The sequence below is a fragment of the Cynara cardunculus genome (assembly GCF_001531365.2).
Source record: "Cynara cardunculus var. scolymus isolate 2C chromosome LG 2, CcrdV1, whole genome shotgun sequence".
NCBI lineage: Eukaryota > Viridiplantae > Streptophyta > Magnoliopsida > Asterales > Asteraceae > Cynara > Cynara cardunculus.
This window is the reverse complement of record NC_037529.1, coordinates 15,456,973-15,468,760: the sequence shown is the minus strand read 5'-3', so window position 1 is coordinate 15,468,760 and position 11,788 is coordinate 15,456,973.

Below are 11,788 nucleotides of genomic sequence, written 5' to 3'. Positions count from 1 at the left end.
ACTAAGACATCAAATAAAGTGACATTATTGGTTAATTTAAAATCACCTATTTTATTTATTTGAGCCTTTGTCCCATTTGGATGACTGACCCTGATGTCAAGGTCAGAAACATCCACAAGATTTTCTAAAAAATTGGTGTTATGAGTCATATGTTGGTTCGCACCAGAGTCTATTATCCACCCAGTTTTAACAGAATGAGACATACCTGCCATATTGGCCATAGCTCCTTCTTTCTGATCAATCAAATTTAGAATTTTTGTTATTTGTTCCTCGGAGAAGGTGAAGGTGGAGCTAGAACTGGCCTTTTTTGGAGAAAGAGAATCAGAAACAACATTATTTCCAACGGGGGGTCTAAAACTTTGATTTTGAGATCTATTACGATTTTGGAAATCCTTGGGAAATCCTATCAGTTTAAAACACCTTTCGATTGTGTGACCAGTCATGCCACAATTTTTGCAAATAAGATTTGAAAATTTTCCAGTCTTCCTTTTGTTTTCAACAGTTTTGCTTAAAAAAGCACTATTCTGAGTCTTGGTTCTAGTTTGAGACAGATTTACACCTCTGTGTGATTCTTCTCTTGAAACAAGAGAAAATGCGGTTTTAACAGAGGGCAAGGGGTCCCTAGTAAGGATATTGCTTCTAATCGGTTGATACATGTCATCGAGACCCATTAAGAACTGCATTAWCTTTATAAGTTGATTGTGTTCCAGGAACTCACGGGAGGCATTACAAGAACATGAGGGAAGTTTTACCAAGGCATCAAATTGCCTCCACATAGAATTAAGTTTGTGATAGTACTCGGAAACAGACATGCCACCTTGACTTAATGAATTTATTTTCTGATAAAGGTTAAAGGTAACAGAACCATCTACTTTATCGTATGTCTCTTCTAGCTCAGTCCAAACCTTGGCAGATTCTTTAGAAAACACTTGACCGAGAAAAAGATCTTCGGTCATGGAACTCAAAATCCACGAAAGGACAACAGAATTACAACGATCCCATTGTCTCTGTAGGACAGGATCATTTGAAGGTCTGAGACAAGTACCGTCTATAAAACCCAATTTATTTTTAGTGTCCAAGGCTAATGTCATAGCACAGGCCCAAACCTTATAATTTTCAGTACCACTTAATTTGAAATTTATTAATGGAGCTCCACTGGTATCGCTCGGATGTAAGTACAGTGGATCTCCAAAGTCAAGCGAGGTGACTTTAGATTCCATGGGACTTGCCGTGATAGCAGTGGTTCGATCCATTAAACAAAACCGCAAACAAAGCACACAAAAGAATCTGAATAGCTTAAGAGCAGGATTCCTAAAACACTCAACGGTGCTAGGTCAAGCTCACTAATCAGATTCAACAGATAGAGACAGGTAGGAACAATAGCAACAAACACAGCAGACAAAAAAGGAAGTTAAACTAAACAATACTAATCACAGCAGAAGCAGGTAGAGATAAGAGATAAAGCRAGAAAACGAATCGCTAACCTGAACAGAGGGATCTGGATAAACGGACCAGATCTAGAACAACATCATAAACCAAAGTAAGAAAGATCTGGAGCAATCGACCAGATCTAAAACAGGGCGAATCTGATAACACCAGATCCGGAAGAACCAGATCTGAAGAAACAAGAAAAAACAACAACGAATCTGGAATGACCAGATTTATAAGCAGAAACAGTAAATGAAACAAAAAAAAAACTAGATGAACCAGATTAATACAAAGAATAAACCTAAACCAACAGCTTACCTTCCTTTTAACCAAACAAGTTTTGCACGAAAAAAAAAAAAAAAAAAAAAATCAAGATCTTAAAAGGATTTTACAAAGCAAAACTTACTTGCGTATGAACATGAGATATAGCAACAGAAATTTAAAGGAAGATACAGAACAGAAGGTCTAGAACCAGCGAGTATTGCAAGGAGAACGGTCGATCGAGATTTAACAGAAAATCCCGCAATCGTATTACTCACTTGCTCATGTACTCAACAAAAGAGAACAACAGAAAACTACCAGATAGACAAAGGAAACAAGAACACAAGAACACACAAGTATAGCAAGAACCAAGGTAGATCGAGATCAACAACAGATCTCGCAATCCTTCAGATTTCTTGCGCACTTACTTGTATCAAGAAAAAAAAAAAGAGATCGGAAAACAAACCTGGAGTTTCAAGTCGATTCTCGCAAGGAAAAGTTTCTGACAGCCACAACAAGAACAGATTCAACACAAGGTGTGTGGCTYTGATACCATGTTCAAATCTATAACCAAACCACCATGTATTGATAGAAGGAAAACTTACAGATGAAAAACTTACAAGAAGACTATGTATCTTAGCTAAGATAGCTAAGATCTATAATAACCGTAAGCTAGATCTAAAAGATAAAAACTGAAGAAACTTTTCAAGAGAATTACAAAAAAATGAATTGTGATAATGCTTTGATAACCGGGTATCACGTTTATATAGTCTGTCCAATTATTAGAAAGCTCCCTGACTTTAAACATATTTGCTCCGCTACCCTTGATGTTCCAGGAAAAGTGAGGCGCAGTCCTCCAGTCCTTGATCTTTCCAGACTTGAACAATTTTACCCCTTATGTTTATATTCCTTGCAAAACAATACAAAATAACCAACAAACAATACAAAAGTTAAGATTGACAATTTAATAGGATATCATATTTTAACACTTCTTCTTGGGCATAGTTGGCTTCTGGCGGTTTCGACCAACATAATCTCTCATTGTGCCCATATTTTTGCAATTGGAACACTGGAACAGAGTGTTACGGCCTCTCCCCCTTCCTCGAAAAGCACCTCGTCCTTTTCCTTTATAGTTAGAGAACTCTCCTTCACTTCTGATCAGGAAGGCTTTTTCTTCATCCTTTTCTGCTGACCTGTTGATCCTCACCTGGTGTGCCTGTAATGAGCCCATTAGTTCATCAAAAAAGAACTCCTCGATGGCGGCTACAACATGATCAAACTTAGGGGCAAACTTTTCAACACTTTAACTACAATAGTTTCATATGTAATTGTTTCTCCACAGGACCTCATTTGACTTACTAGCGAGGAGATATGGGCCAAGCAGGGCCGTTCCTGAGGTTTTTGATGCTATGTGCGAAGATGCTAAAAGATGCCCCTATACCTTTTTTTAAGCAAATGAAACGACAAAATACGATTTTACGACGAAAGATACGATTTTATTAAAATGAAAAATACAAAGGGGGACATAAAAACCAAAACCCCAAATATAAGTATATCACCTAAAATGATGTCTTCATTCATTTCTTGAAGCAAAAATATTAATTATTTTTTCATATTAAACATTCGCTAAAAATTTACTTTCAATACTCAAAATTGCTAACCCGTTTAGCCTTTCTTGACTTATGGTAGACCGCAAATATGACTTCAATAACTTTAGCATTGAAAAACTTCTTTCACGGATGCTACCGTGTTGGGTACAATCAGCAAAATCCTATATGCAAGCAACACATTTGGAAACATATCCATCTTCTTTGCAAACTCAAAAACCTCAATTGATGTCCATGATTTTTCTCCTTTATATGCTTCCGATGGTAACATTTCCTGTAAAATTTGCAATTCCATAAACAAATACTTCCCATCAATATCACAATCATCACTATTTGTTAATGCAACTTCAAGATTCATACAACAATTTTTCAGTTCTTCATCATTTAAATGAACCAACCTTGACCCATCAAACAAGAAACCGAAAATCGATTCAAAAATTTTCATTTGCTCAATTCTATTCTTCAATTGAGATAGAGCCATATCAACCAAAAGAAGAAAATAATCAGTTCTAAATGTTTCTTGAGTAGATTGTTGTTCTCTTTCCGTATTTGGAATCTCATCAAACTGTTTTTTCTAAAATAAGAACGTTTTATAGGAAACTCAGGCTCAATTCCAATTTTATTTGCAATACATTTGGCTTCAATAATGGCAGAAGTAAGTCCAGTCTCCCTATATTTCTTAAAATAACAAACCAATACCTCTAAATTTTTGACCGCAACATCAAGTAGCATATCTTTAGATTGTAATTTTCTGCTAACTAAATTGTATCTATATAAAATTTCATGCCAAATAACCAAACTGACAATAAATTCAAAACTTGAAAGTTCACCATTTACCAAAGATTCAGCATCTCTACATAATTTTCCATCATCGCTAACTTGAGATAATTTCAACAAAGCTTCCTTTATTTGAGCAAATTGACTTTTTATAGCTTTAACACTTTCGATATGACTTTCCCAACGGGTAGTAGACAAAGATTTCAAAGTTAACTCATCAATAAACTCAAGTAAAATATTCCACCGGTTGGTAGAATTAGCAAACACATTGTATATTGTTTGACATGTTCAAAAAAAAGTTTTTGCTTTATGACAAGAATTTTCCATATCACACAAAACTAAGTTAAGACTATGACAACCACATGACATATAAAATGCTCTAGGATTTACATCAAGCAATCTTTTTTGAACACCTTGATGTTTTCCTTTCATATTAGATTCATTATCATAACCTTGTCCTCGCACACAATTAATGTCTAAACCTAGAGATTTTAAAACATCTTGTAACACAATGAAGAGACCTAAACCAGATGTATCCTCTACGACCAAAAACTCTAAAAAGAACTCTTCTACGCTTATGGGAGCATACGCCATATTAACACATCTTACAATCAAAGTCATTTGTTTCTTGTGACTTGCATCAGGAATGCAATCGAGAATTACGAAAAAAATACTTTGCCTCTTTGATTTGTTTAATAATTACACTCTTAATTTCAAATGCCAACAGTTAAATCAATTCATTTTGAATTTTATGGCTAAGATAATGATAATGAGTTTTTTTTGTCTTTAATTAGCCGAAAATGTTGCTTCATGACAGGATCAAACTCCGCAATCATTTGAAATATACCAAAAAATTCTCATTAGAATTTTGATAAAATTTTTCATTTGATCCACGGAAAGCCAAATTATATTGTGCTAGACACTTCAGAACAACAATTATTCTAATCAAAACTTCTTTCCAATGATCTGTATCTTTCTTAATCAATTCTTATAACCCTTTATCAATTGTTTGATTTTTATTCAATCTCACTCGTAACTCAGTCCAAGGTCTCAAGTTAACCATATGCACAAAACTATTTTCATGCAAACTTAATGTTTCACCTAAATGCCTCCAATCATTTATCCCTTCGGTAGCTAATTGACTTCTAAACCAAGCAGTTTTGAATATCTTACATAAAAAACAAACAACTTTATCCAACTCTTTTGAATAAACCAACCATTTTCTATCATAAGAATCATCATTTCGTAACTTACGGGCATAATGTTCACAAGAAAAGTGTCTACCTAGTTTATCATGTGGAAAGTTGATGTTGGTTTCCCTTATAAGCCCCTTTTCAGCAAGCAAATCTTTCATTTTTTAATCTAAGTCATCCCAAACCCTTGGATCAAAAATATTCAAAGTAACTTCATCATTACACAGATTTTCATCGTCCCCAACTTCATTAGTACACAGATTTTCAATATTTTCAACAAAATCATTGGGATTTTCAGAAACATTTATAGTGGGATTTTCAGAAATATTTCCAATGGGATTTTCAGACACATTTTCATACCTAACAAAATATCGATTTAATGATCCTTGTAAAGATTGAACAATTTATTGTTGTCTTTTCTTTCTTTTTCTATTTTGTGCACATGATGGTTGTGATCTAGGAAACATGTTTAATATCTTATGAAAATCAAGCAAAAAAATACCTAAGCAATAGTCAAGCAACAAGCATAGAAAGATAAAACCTGGATTAAGCTCATGCTTCTTTTCTTTCTAGTTTTCCCTTTTCCAAGTTGGTCAGGAAAAATCAAGAGCATGAAGCTGGATCAAGAACATCTATGTTATTGTTAGGCATTAGCAGAATTAAGATGGATCAATTATTCCTCAAACACCTAGAGTGCAAAACTAGGCATGCTAAAACAGGGTGAAATAAATGCACAAATTAGAATTTAGAGCAAACCAATATCCAAATTAAGTTGGAATATTACCAATTCAAAACCCAACAACTACTAGATCAATCAAGATGAACATAATTTACAGAAGAACAAAAGGGTTTAATGGTTTGATAAACAATGCAAATGCAAATCAACAAATGCAAACTGTATTTGAAAGAATGAAAGTTGAAACAAAATCATACCTTGTTTGACTTTTGAGAAACAATGCAAATCGCCAATAAAATCCACACAGTCACTCTCGACTCTTGCCTCTTCGGCCTCTTCCAGTTCAACAGTTCCAATTTCCAAACCTCCAATTGACTGTATCTACTATCTAGATTTCAAATTTGAAGAATGAATTGAAGGACGTTTCAAATTCACGGCAAAATGACTGTAATTTGACAGTAATCACCTTTGAGGAACCTTGAAACTCGGTTTTCAAGGTCTGCCATGTTTGCTTTGTTGTGGTTGCTGCTGCAATAGAAGAAAAAATGGTCTCATCCGCTACCTGTCGGATGAAGAATAGAGGTTCGACATCCCTTTTTATATTCTTCTTCTGTTTTGCCTCATTATCACCTAATATGTTGCAACTCCATTCTCCACTAATTCCCAAAGGTCTTGACCTTTGAACAACCCGTCTTCATCTTAAAGAATCTCATTTGAAGATTGAGATTGTTTAAGTTGGTTGTCATTTTTGGACAAAGAGGGATTTGATACCTGAATTATTGGACTTTAGAAAGTGATAATGTTTCCCATTAATGTCAGGGTGCACAACCACAATTGATGTTTTTGTAGCCAAGATTTGGTGGACCAGAAACTTTTTTTGTATTCACTATGAGTATTTGAGCTAAATAACTATGGAGCTAAAGAAAATGGTTTAATTTTTTGCCCATGGAGTTGAAAAGATGGTAATTATGAACCATTTTATCCTTGGTGTTGTCATCAAACTGGGGTTGATCATGAAATGGTTAAAATGGATGTGTAGGAATAACAAGTGCCATGCTTATATATTTGCTATTATTGACTATGATGTGATCGGTTTCTCTATTTGTATACATATAAAGCAAATAACATATTTACTATCATACATTTTACTGTTAAACAATGTGTTTTATTTGACTTACCATATATGCAGTGGCAGATGCAGAAAAATATATTATAGGGGACATGATATAAGATAAAATAATAATTAACTTTAATTTCATACAAAAAATGATAAAAAGTTACCTCTTACAACTGTTCCCTACGACTCTTCATCTTTTGAAATTGAGTAATTACACCATCATTTGAAACTGTGAGAAGTGCTTCTTTTTCTATAGTACATATCATTGCAGCATTCAAAATGGTTTTGTAATGAGAACCCCACCGTGTATGTCCTGCTCGTATAAGATAAAGCTCTTGGTATTTCCCTGTTCCAATATGAATTTCACACTTACCAATTGCTTCTTGCACTCTATCTTTGTAACTTTGTTGAAGCATGTCTTTACGCTTGCAAGAAGCATTCACCACATTGATCACCATTCCTAACATATTAAAAAAGTTCTCAACTCCGTCATGTTTATTTGCAGCCGCCACAACAACTAATTGAAGTTGGTGAGCAAAATAATGGATATAATATCTTTTTGAATACTTTGAGAAACCATTTGATTATTCTTTGGAGTATTTTTTAATATAACTTTACCTACATCCTCATTGCAATTACCAATTAAGGCTAATGTTTCTAAGAACATGCCTTTAGAAATAGACATTTTAGATTCATCGTGACCACGAAAGGGCAATGCATTCTTCAACAAGAATCTACAAGCCTTAATTGAAGCATTTAATCGTATTTGGTGCTCATTCTTCTCCTTCTCAGTTTGCTTATGAAAGGCAACGGCAATAGATCGATCTTGGCTCATTAAATCCTCACCTTTCTTAAGTGCTCTATTGTGAAAACTAATGTCGCCAACATGAAGACCAAGTCTCTCCGTTTTATTCCAACTATTAAAGCCATATGTTACAAAAGCATCACTCCCACATTGTCCTACGTAATGATATCTAAACAAATAACAACACAAACAAAAAGCTCTATCCGTTTTTACACTATACTTCAACCAATTAGCGTATTGATCAAACCAGGCCGGACAAAAACGTCTTCCTTTACTCCCGGCATATTTTTTTGGAAATGCATGACCCCGTGGTTGACAAGGTCCTCTAAGCAAGTATTTTCTTCTTATTTCATCCCTTTGATTAGGATGATATTCCGAAATCTTTTTCCTATCGGCTGTATCCCAAGGAAGATCGTTCAAATCAATTTCGTAGGGCATCGAAGGAGCATAGCTTGATTCAGATGTTGATGCTTTCCTTTTAAAAAATCTTTCCATTTTTTTCTAGCAATAACAATAACAAGATAAAAATCAATGGTTTAAATAACACAAAGACCAAATAATATAAAACTGATTAAAGTGAAACTTATCTGGTTTAGTTATTAGGTAGTTTGGAAAAAGTTGAACCCAAACCAAATAATTTGAAATTTGATTTGACCATGAAGAAACTAAAATATGTACTTCAAATGTATATTATCTCCTTAATTAGTTAATAGTTATTTCACACTTATATTTCTAAGATTTATGTCAACTTAGGGTCGTTTACTTAAATGTTTACCAGGTAAGTATTTATCGATATGAGTCAACACTATAATTTATTTTTTTGGGTAATTTTTTAGTGCATCAAAACGATAAAGTATGCAAAAATTTACCCGGTAAACGTTTACCCGGGTAAGAGTCGTCACTCTCACTTACTGGGTAAGACTCTCTATTCTTTCACCACTCTTACCGGTAAGATTCTCCATCATTTTACCGCTCTAACCGGGTAAGATTCTAAACCCTTATCATGTTCATTTGGTAAAGAAAATTACCTGGTAAACACTTACTGAATAAGCGTTTATTAAACGTCCCCTTAATGTGTAGATCAACTACATGCTTATAATTGTGAAAAAGATTACTTTGATTTTGTTTTTGTGGCAGTCAAACTAGATTGGAAATTAAGGGTCGATCAGGTTTGCAGGATTGTTTTTGAGGGATTTAGATTTCATGGAGAGATTTGGATTTGAATGGATTTGAAATCATTTGTGTCCTTGGTTTATAAGATTTGAAATGGAATTGGATTTCATTATTTATAAATAATTTATATACAAAATTATAAATAATTATAAAAATAATTGAGTTAGATTTTTATTAATCGATTATTACAAAACAAATGATTTTAACATTTTTTAACCTTATTGCATTATGAAATCCCATGAAATCCCGAGCACCACCTTAGGGAGCGTTTGGTTCGCAGAATGATTTTTAAAGAAAATGAAATTTGTCAAAGGAATTGGAATGAAATGTTATTAGGTTTGACCAAGTGTTTGGTTGGCAGAAATGAAATTTAATCTGTCTAATGAATTGGAATTTGCCTGTTTGATTTGCAACAGAATTGGAATGCAATGATGAAAAAGACAAAAATACCCTTTCTTCATAATTTGTTTAGCTTTTTATGCAAATTAAGAAAACCCCTTTTATGCAAGTATAAACATAGACATCAAATACATATATATACACAAACACACACACACAGAGAGAGAGAGAGGGGGGGGGGAGGTTTACTTTGCAAAACAAGTTATTTGTACAAACCGTACAAAGCTCATTCAATCAATTTTAATTTTTCATGTTGTTCATTTTTTTGTAATTATAAAAGGTTGATTAATAATTTTTCATTGTGGAGGGTGTTAATCATGAATATTATCGTCTTCATTATTTTAATTTTAGAGAAATACACGAGACAGTTTCATTAAAATTTCATTAAGTATTATATGAAACAATTTCATAACCATATATGAAACAACTTCATCAAAAAAAATATTATATGAAACAATTTCACAAGATTAAACAATTTCATGAAAAAATTTCATAAAATTAAACGACGAAATCGATGGATGAGGTTAGTTTGCACGGTTTGTACAAAGTGGGTGGTTTGCATTTGATCGCTCATCTCTCTCTCTCTCTCTCTCTCTCTCTCTATATATATATATATATAGGAGCGTTCAAATAAAAACCGGCCCCATTTGTGTAAACCGTGTAAACCAATCTCATCCATCCATTTTCTTGATCAATGGCCAAAATTAGTTTACTTTATTTTAGGAAATTAAATAAAAATATATATTAAAAATTTATTTTATTTCAACAGTAAGGGCATAAATAGTAAGCAAAATTTAATATTTGGTAACATCTTACTCGATCTTCAATGAATCTTTTTTCATGCAAAATTATTTTCTTCCAAGATTAGTTTATTTTCATGAATCTTTTTTCATGCAAAATTATTTTCTTCCTTTCGTTCCTGGTTTGAAGCATTAATTCCTTTAAGCCTTGCAATCTTAAAGATTCTAAAGCATATTACAATCTTCAAGATTCTGGAGCAATTTCTTCATGTATCGTTCATCATTCAATTATTTCATGACGAACCAAATACATTATGCAACCGTTTCACTAGTCATGCTCAAGAATGCCATGAACCAGTTTCACTTTTATGAAACATATTTCATGTACAGTAATTTTCTTATTTCACCATTGATTTGATGGATTCATTCCTTTAAGCCTTACAATCTTCAAGATTCTGGAGCAGGTTACAATCTTCAAGATTCTGTAGCAGATTAAAATCATTTCCTCTTTTCATCATGCACTTAGTTCATGACGCACCAAATACAAAATGCACCGGTTTCATTTTCCTCTTCACCAACTAAATGGATCAACTACACAATCAATGCAACGGGTTCACCATGAAAATGTTTCAGTTCACATAATTTATTTGCAACATGAATCAGTTTCACGTTCATGAAACTTGTTTCATTTCTGGATTTTGTTTTTGTTCATCTACGATTTGATGATTTCATTATACACTTCAATTGTTTCATCAAGACCCGTTTGTTGATTCTTAAAGAATACAATATATGAAATTCAAATTTTTAATATTAGAATATAATTAAATATTTAAATGTTACCATTTATACAATTTCCTTTATTACGTTTCCTTAATTAAGATTTATTAATAACTTCCATATTTAATAGAAAATATTGTAAATGATTGAAATACCCCTATTGATTAATTTTAATTAGAAAAAAATGGAATTTTCCTATTGATCGAAATTGGTTTACACGGTTTCTTAGAAATGCACGGTTTTCATTTGAACGTGCCCATATATATGTGTGTGTGTGGAGGTTCAAACGAGAACACCGTCATTTTACAAAAACGTGAGAACACCCTTGTCACATTTGATAATACGCATAAGGGAACCATGTGATATGCAGACGACATGTTCTACGACTTAGGCCGCGTCAAAGGTTGTCTGCGTCTATGATTTAGCATCACATATGATGGTTTTGATGGATTATAGTATCATATCAACAACAACTTTATCACATATGATAATACTTGTGAGGGGGCTTAGTGGTGTAAGGGCGATTTGGCCCACAACCAAGATTGTATCGAAAATCGCCCGCATCTCTAATTTAGTATCACATATGTATCATTTGTGATAAAATAATAGTATTACATGTGATTGTCTATAGTAAAAGGGTGTTCTCGCGTTCTCTTAAAATGAAGGTGTTCTCGTTTCAACTCTTCCCTATATATATATATATACACACACACACACACACACACACACATACATATATATATATATATATATATAGGGGCCTACTCAAGGGAGAACTGAGTTGTTTGTGGTAACTGTGAGAACCAATCTCAACCAATCATTTTAATATATTAAT